Below are 6,000 nucleotides of genomic sequence, written 5' to 3'. Positions count from 1 at the left end.
AAAATATTTCTAGGCCCAAATAAAGAGCATGTTTTTGCCTGGACGTTGACAGGAAACCAGTACGTGATAAAAGTGACATCTTGAACCTGAGAACACCATGAGTATGGACGGGCTCGTGTTGAGTGGGGAGATGGGTCATTCTATGATCTAGACGAAAATTGTGAAATTTAACTTTTTCTGCTGCCTGGAGTGTTTGTGTGTCTCTCTCAACAGAAGACGGCGTTTCCATATGCTTTTTTGCTGGTTGACTCATAAACAGTGACTTTTACTTTCATCAAGCGACATATTATTCTTGAAGGAACAATTTAAAGGGCACACTCTATCCTTCAACTGACAAGCATTGGACTGCCATAACCACAACGAGTGTTTACTTTTTTGTCACAATGCTTTCTTAGCATGCTGTTTGAATGTATCCTGAAAAAATGCAATATTTTTATAATGATGCTTTTCAGTTTGTCAGCAGCTGACTGTGTAAAAATCAGAAAGCTTAAAGGACACCTGTGCATAGTACTGAGGAACTTGAATGGCTGTTTGGTTCTACTATATATTTAAGCATGAAAATCTAGCAAAAAGTCTATAAAATTTAGCTCAGGAGTAATAAGCTTTCTTTTGGAGGAATGAAGTGTTTATTTTTCCATTACTTCAGGTCTTAATTTTCTAAAATATTTTTATGGACAGTAAGTTGCACTTTGGGTTTCAGGCTTAAATTATGCATTATCTAAAATGTTTTCTCTAAGAACTGCTGCACTGTTGTCTCTAAGACTATCCTAGGCCAGTGAAGGATGTTTAGATGATACATCAAGTTTTGACAATGGTACATTATTCTTCATTACCCACTTACTTTCCAGTTAACCACATCCTTCCTTTAAGGTTTGCTGTTTGTAATGCAAAAGTAAAACCTGAAGTTTAACCTTTGGGCCACTGATTAACCCAGTTTTATTTCAATACTCTACAAATTCTGCAGGGGGGATGTGGTGGTGCAGTGGGTCCAGGGTTCAAGTCCTGCTTGGGGTGCTTTGCAACAGACTGGTGTCCCATTCTGAGTGTGCCCCAGCCCCCTGCGTTAGGCTCTGGCTCCCCACAACTCCATACGGGACAAGTGGCTTCAGATGGTGTGTGTGTTACAAATTCTGCTTTTTACATTTATTTATTTAGTAGACACTTTTTTCCAAAGCAACTTCCAATGAACTCAATGTACTATTACCAGCATACATATGTTATTTACCATCCATACATCAGTGGAACACACTCTGGTTGAACCTGAATAGCACATCTTTGGACTGTGGGAATAAACCAGAGCACCCAGGGGAAACCCATGCAGACACAGGAAGAACATGCAAACTCCACACAGACTGAGTGGGGATCAAACCCATGTCCTCTCGCACCACTCAGGTGCTGTGTCACAGCAGCGCTACTCCCCGGGCCACCATGCCGCCCTATTTTTCTCAAATAACTGGATGAGTATTACTGAAAAAAAAAAAAATAGAAAATTAATGTGTATAAAAAAAGACCCCAAAAAATGTCTTGCGAAAACATTTTTTTCCCTTAAAGAATGTAGTGATGCAAGAGGGATGCTGATAAACAGGTGTTATGTTTAATCAGTTTTACTAACAATTTGTTTAAAAATGGAAAAGCCTTTATGCAGCTATTCGTGTACAGTGGTGGCGACAAACTGACTGTTCTCAGGAAACACGTCTCTGTATCCAAGTCTCTCTTTCTGTTGATGTAATGCACTCATTGTATTGTCCTCTGACATGTAAGTCACTTTGAATAAAAGCATCCGCAAAATGAATAAACGTAAATATAAATGCAAAGGAATGTAATTCTCTCACAAAATGTCTAAACAAATTGCACTGTCAGTACATTTAAGTAAAATGGCATATTGTAGCATGAACAACTTCACTCCTTGAATGAAAATATTAAGGTGGCGAAAAGGCCATGTCTGAATTTACATTTTACCTTTATATTCAGTTTGTTGTTGATCAACTGCTTTCTAATGGAACAAAATCCCTGAATCTTATATCCTGTTCTTTCTCTGAGTGAGTCCAGATGAAAAGGGGCAAATGTTTTCTGAAAGTAACTCAGACAAAAGGCAGCTTTCTTACCAAAGCCCACAGACTTGGTACCGCAATTGTGTTGTTACAGCAGAACATGGGCTGGACAGTCACATTGGATGACAGCAATATTTCTTTTCACTAAAAAAAAAAAATCTTGTGTCCCTTTTCAACTTCTGCCTCTCACTTACATTTCCCCTTATAACATTCAAGTTAATAAGCTGTTTTTTTTTAAAGGCAGTCAGTTTTGTTTACTGGAACGTATTTTGCTGACCTACTTTGCTTACAGGTGTAAACCTTGAAAAACACCCTTTGAAAGTGAAGGTGGAAAAGAAATTTTTAAAAAGCTTCAAGTCAGCTTTTCCAAAAACAAAAGTGCAGAACAACATCAGCATTATCAACTTCCTTATTTTAATTTTGTTCAGGAATGGTCGGACATTGTTTAATGTATCCAACGAAGTCTCAGTTAATTGTTCAAGATGTTTTAAAAAATAAAACTGTGTATATACTTCTGTGCACTGAAGGTAAACTAAGTTTTTTGTAAAGCCTGAGACGTGTGAACAACCTGTGCATCAGTAACCGCATGTACTGGTCTCATTACCACCATGGTGTCTGTAAACAAAAAAAAAAAAAATTCACCAGTATATGCAGGTTCAAAATATAGACTTTGGAGGACCCAGAACCCCATTGTAAAATGAGCGATGTAAAGTATCACTGTCTTTTCAGTGTAATATATATATGACTCTTTTTTTGTAAGGCTTTTTTAATATAGCATTTATTAACATTTTATATCATATACAGTTTTCATACATTTATTGGTATTTATGCACATGCATTGAGCTTGAAAAGGATTTCTTCTAGTCCATCAAGATATTAATTTAATCCTATAATTATGGCAGATTTTTAAATCTAAATTCTAGGATGGTGTGATCCTACAAAGTTCTAGAAGTAGAGTGTTTGTACCCTGCAGGTCCAATCATTCACTAACTTCATACAAGAAAAAAGACATTTTGCCAGTGCAGTCATCCTGTGGAATGCAGGTTATACACGTATCAAAAAAAATATATTTTGGTTCTGCATTGAATGACCTTTTCTCATTGTAAAGTGCAGTTTCTGATTAATGTTGTCTGTGGCTGTTTTCCCAACATGCAAGTTCCTTATTTTGTGCAGCACTAAATTAGCATGTTCCGCATGAGTCATGTGATTCAGTGTTTAGTGAAATAATGATTTTCGAGGAACTGTCTTAAAAAATGAATCAAGTTCAAGTTGTTTTTATTGTCATTCCTCTATACAGCTTGCATACAGTGGAACGAAATGTCGTTTCTCCGGAAACCTTGGTGCAACACCGAATATAGCACAAGACAATAAATAAATACACAGGACAGGACGTGAATGTGGGTGTGGCTGTGAGCTGTAGGCAGTTGTGGTGTAGTGTAGTGCTGGGTTGGCTGGTATTAATAAGAACATTTTTCATTTTCTATAAATTTGCACAAGTAAACGTTTCCCTTGTCAGTTCATGATAGAGTGCCTGATTAATGACAAGTATATTTTGTAGCCTACTTCCTAATGTGACTAACACTTTTGATTAAACAGCAGTTTATCTGTCTAAAAATCAGCGCGACTGATTGAAGTTGCGTGTGGTTATACGCTAATACTGGGGGTATATTGGGCTTGCTTGAAATGAGGGACCATTTACAGCTATAGATTACAAACATACCATACTGCCCAATGACTATTGTTGCGTATTGTTTCAATGTGTAGAAAAAAGGACTAAGGAGGGAAAACACACTCGTGAGAACCCCATGCAAGCATTAATGCAGAACCCTAAGCACTGCATAATAAGAACCTACTCATAGTCCTCAAAAACACTACCTAGTGGTGCTGCACAGACGATGCCCCATAACATGTATGGTTACTGTCTGTTAATATTGCACTGAAGAAAAATCACTTTACAAATATTGGTTTTCTTTAAAAAGTATATTTCAGATAGATGGGCATTAATATTTACAACTTACGGACATGTTTCAAGCAGTAAATCAGGTGCCGTGTTACTGCTTTAACTCACTAATCAGAATACGTGAGCACTCGGTACACTACTCATTAATCGCAAAATGTTACCACGTCTAAGTGTGTAGTTTTGCTTGTATTTCTATTACCATTTTTGCTTATATAATCCTTGCTTGGCTCTTGATAGGAAACCCTTGATTTTAAGTTTTGACTGAAGAAGATGTACCCGGGCCAGTTTGCGACCTGGAGGCAATTATAGGGCTTCTCGGAACTTCCACAAGTTGAGCTGTATTTTTATTTCAGGCAACTGAAGGCTTATACTACTCCGGAACACACAGCAAGTTGTGTTGCTGTCTCACAGCACCTGGGCTGTGCAATGCAACGTGGGTTTGATCCCTGCTTAGCCTGCGTGTTCTTTTCATGTTCTTCCACTGCTGGCAAGGGCTCCCTCCAGATGCTCTGGTTTCCTCCCACACACCAATGATATCTTTCAGGTGAACTGGAGTAAAAATTCCCCATATTGTCTGAATTTGTGAGTAACTGGATGTATATGTGGCTACTTTGCAACAAACTGGCGTCCTGGCAGAAGCTTCAGATCGTCATGACCTGGACTAAGATAAGCAGTACCAATATTACATAAGTGAGTGTGCCTGATATCTAGTTTCTTTAACAGAACCATTCTGTTTACCACATGATCAGATATCATTGCAGGCTGTGCACATTCACAAGAACATTTCTAGAACTGGAACTGGCAACTTTCAGCTTGAACTGTGTAAAAATTTTAACAATAGCCAAACAGTGCCTCCTGAAGTGTGTTCATGTTTCATCGCCTCTTAGCGAGTGTCAAGTGTGTGTGGGTCACCAGTGAACATGAGTTTACATGAGGATTAGTCAAAGGCCATTTCTAATAAATTCCCAACATTATCTGGTCTCACTGCTCGCTTTTTCAGGGGCTTGGAAGCTGCACATCGGGGCATATGATACCTGTTTCAGATGGATGATACTGAACTGCCGTGGGCGGCACAGTGGCACAGCGAGTAGCGCTGGTGTCTCATAGTCTCTGGATGGTGTGAGATAATGTGGGTTTGATTCCCCACTCAGTCTGTCTGGGGTTTGCGTGTTCTTTCCATGTCTGAGTGTGCTTCCTCTGGGTGCTCCGGTTTCCACTCACAGTCCGAAGACACGCAGTGTTTGGGTGACCCTGAACTACCCTTAGTGTGCGAATGGCATCCCGTTAAGGGTGTTACCCCTCCCCCCCCCCGTCCTTACGCCCAATAGGTTCGGAATAGGCTCCGGATCACCACGACCCTGCTCTGAGAAAGCAGTTACTGAATGGATAAAAAGTATTTGGAAAAATGAAAGCGCACAGAAGTAGCCTGGAAATAACAACATACGTCATTATTATGACGCTTCTGTGTCTTAAGTACCTTTAAAATACAACTTTTTTAGCTGTTAAACTCAAGCTTGTTCTGTCAGAGCAGTTACATGTAACTGAGAACGCAGCTGCGCGCTAAACGACCCCTGAAACGACCGCTATAGTTCAGCTGCAGCCCCGTCCCGTCCGTCGTCCCGTCCGTCGTTCCGCTCGCGTTTCTCGCACTGCCGGTGGTGCAGCGCTGCCGCACTCACACGTTCTTGCGAAAACAAAGAACTTTGCTCCTCTTGTTCATAAACGATCTTAAAACGTGTCGGAAAAGCTGTGCCTCGACATGGGCGATACGTCTTCTAACTTTCCAGACATCAAGTGCAGTCAGTGCTGTAGCAAATCAAAATGTCAGGGATTTGCAGCCACGTACAGCAGTCAAGAAGAAGAACGCAGTTCTCGAGTAACAGCAGTACTATTACTAAAAAAAATACACAAGTTAAAAGAGTTGTGGTGCAAAAATGTACTAAAAAAATTTGGTGACCCCCTAACTCTAAAGTATCCGTACCAGGTACT

Source organism: Scleropages formosus, chromosome 12, assembly GCF_900964775.1.
Source record: "Scleropages formosus chromosome 12, fSclFor1.1, whole genome shotgun sequence".
In the NCBI taxonomy this organism is placed as follows: domain Eukaryota; kingdom Metazoa; phylum Chordata; class Actinopteri; order Osteoglossiformes; family Osteoglossidae; genus Scleropages; species Scleropages formosus.
Note: the sequence above shows the minus strand (reverse complement) of the source record.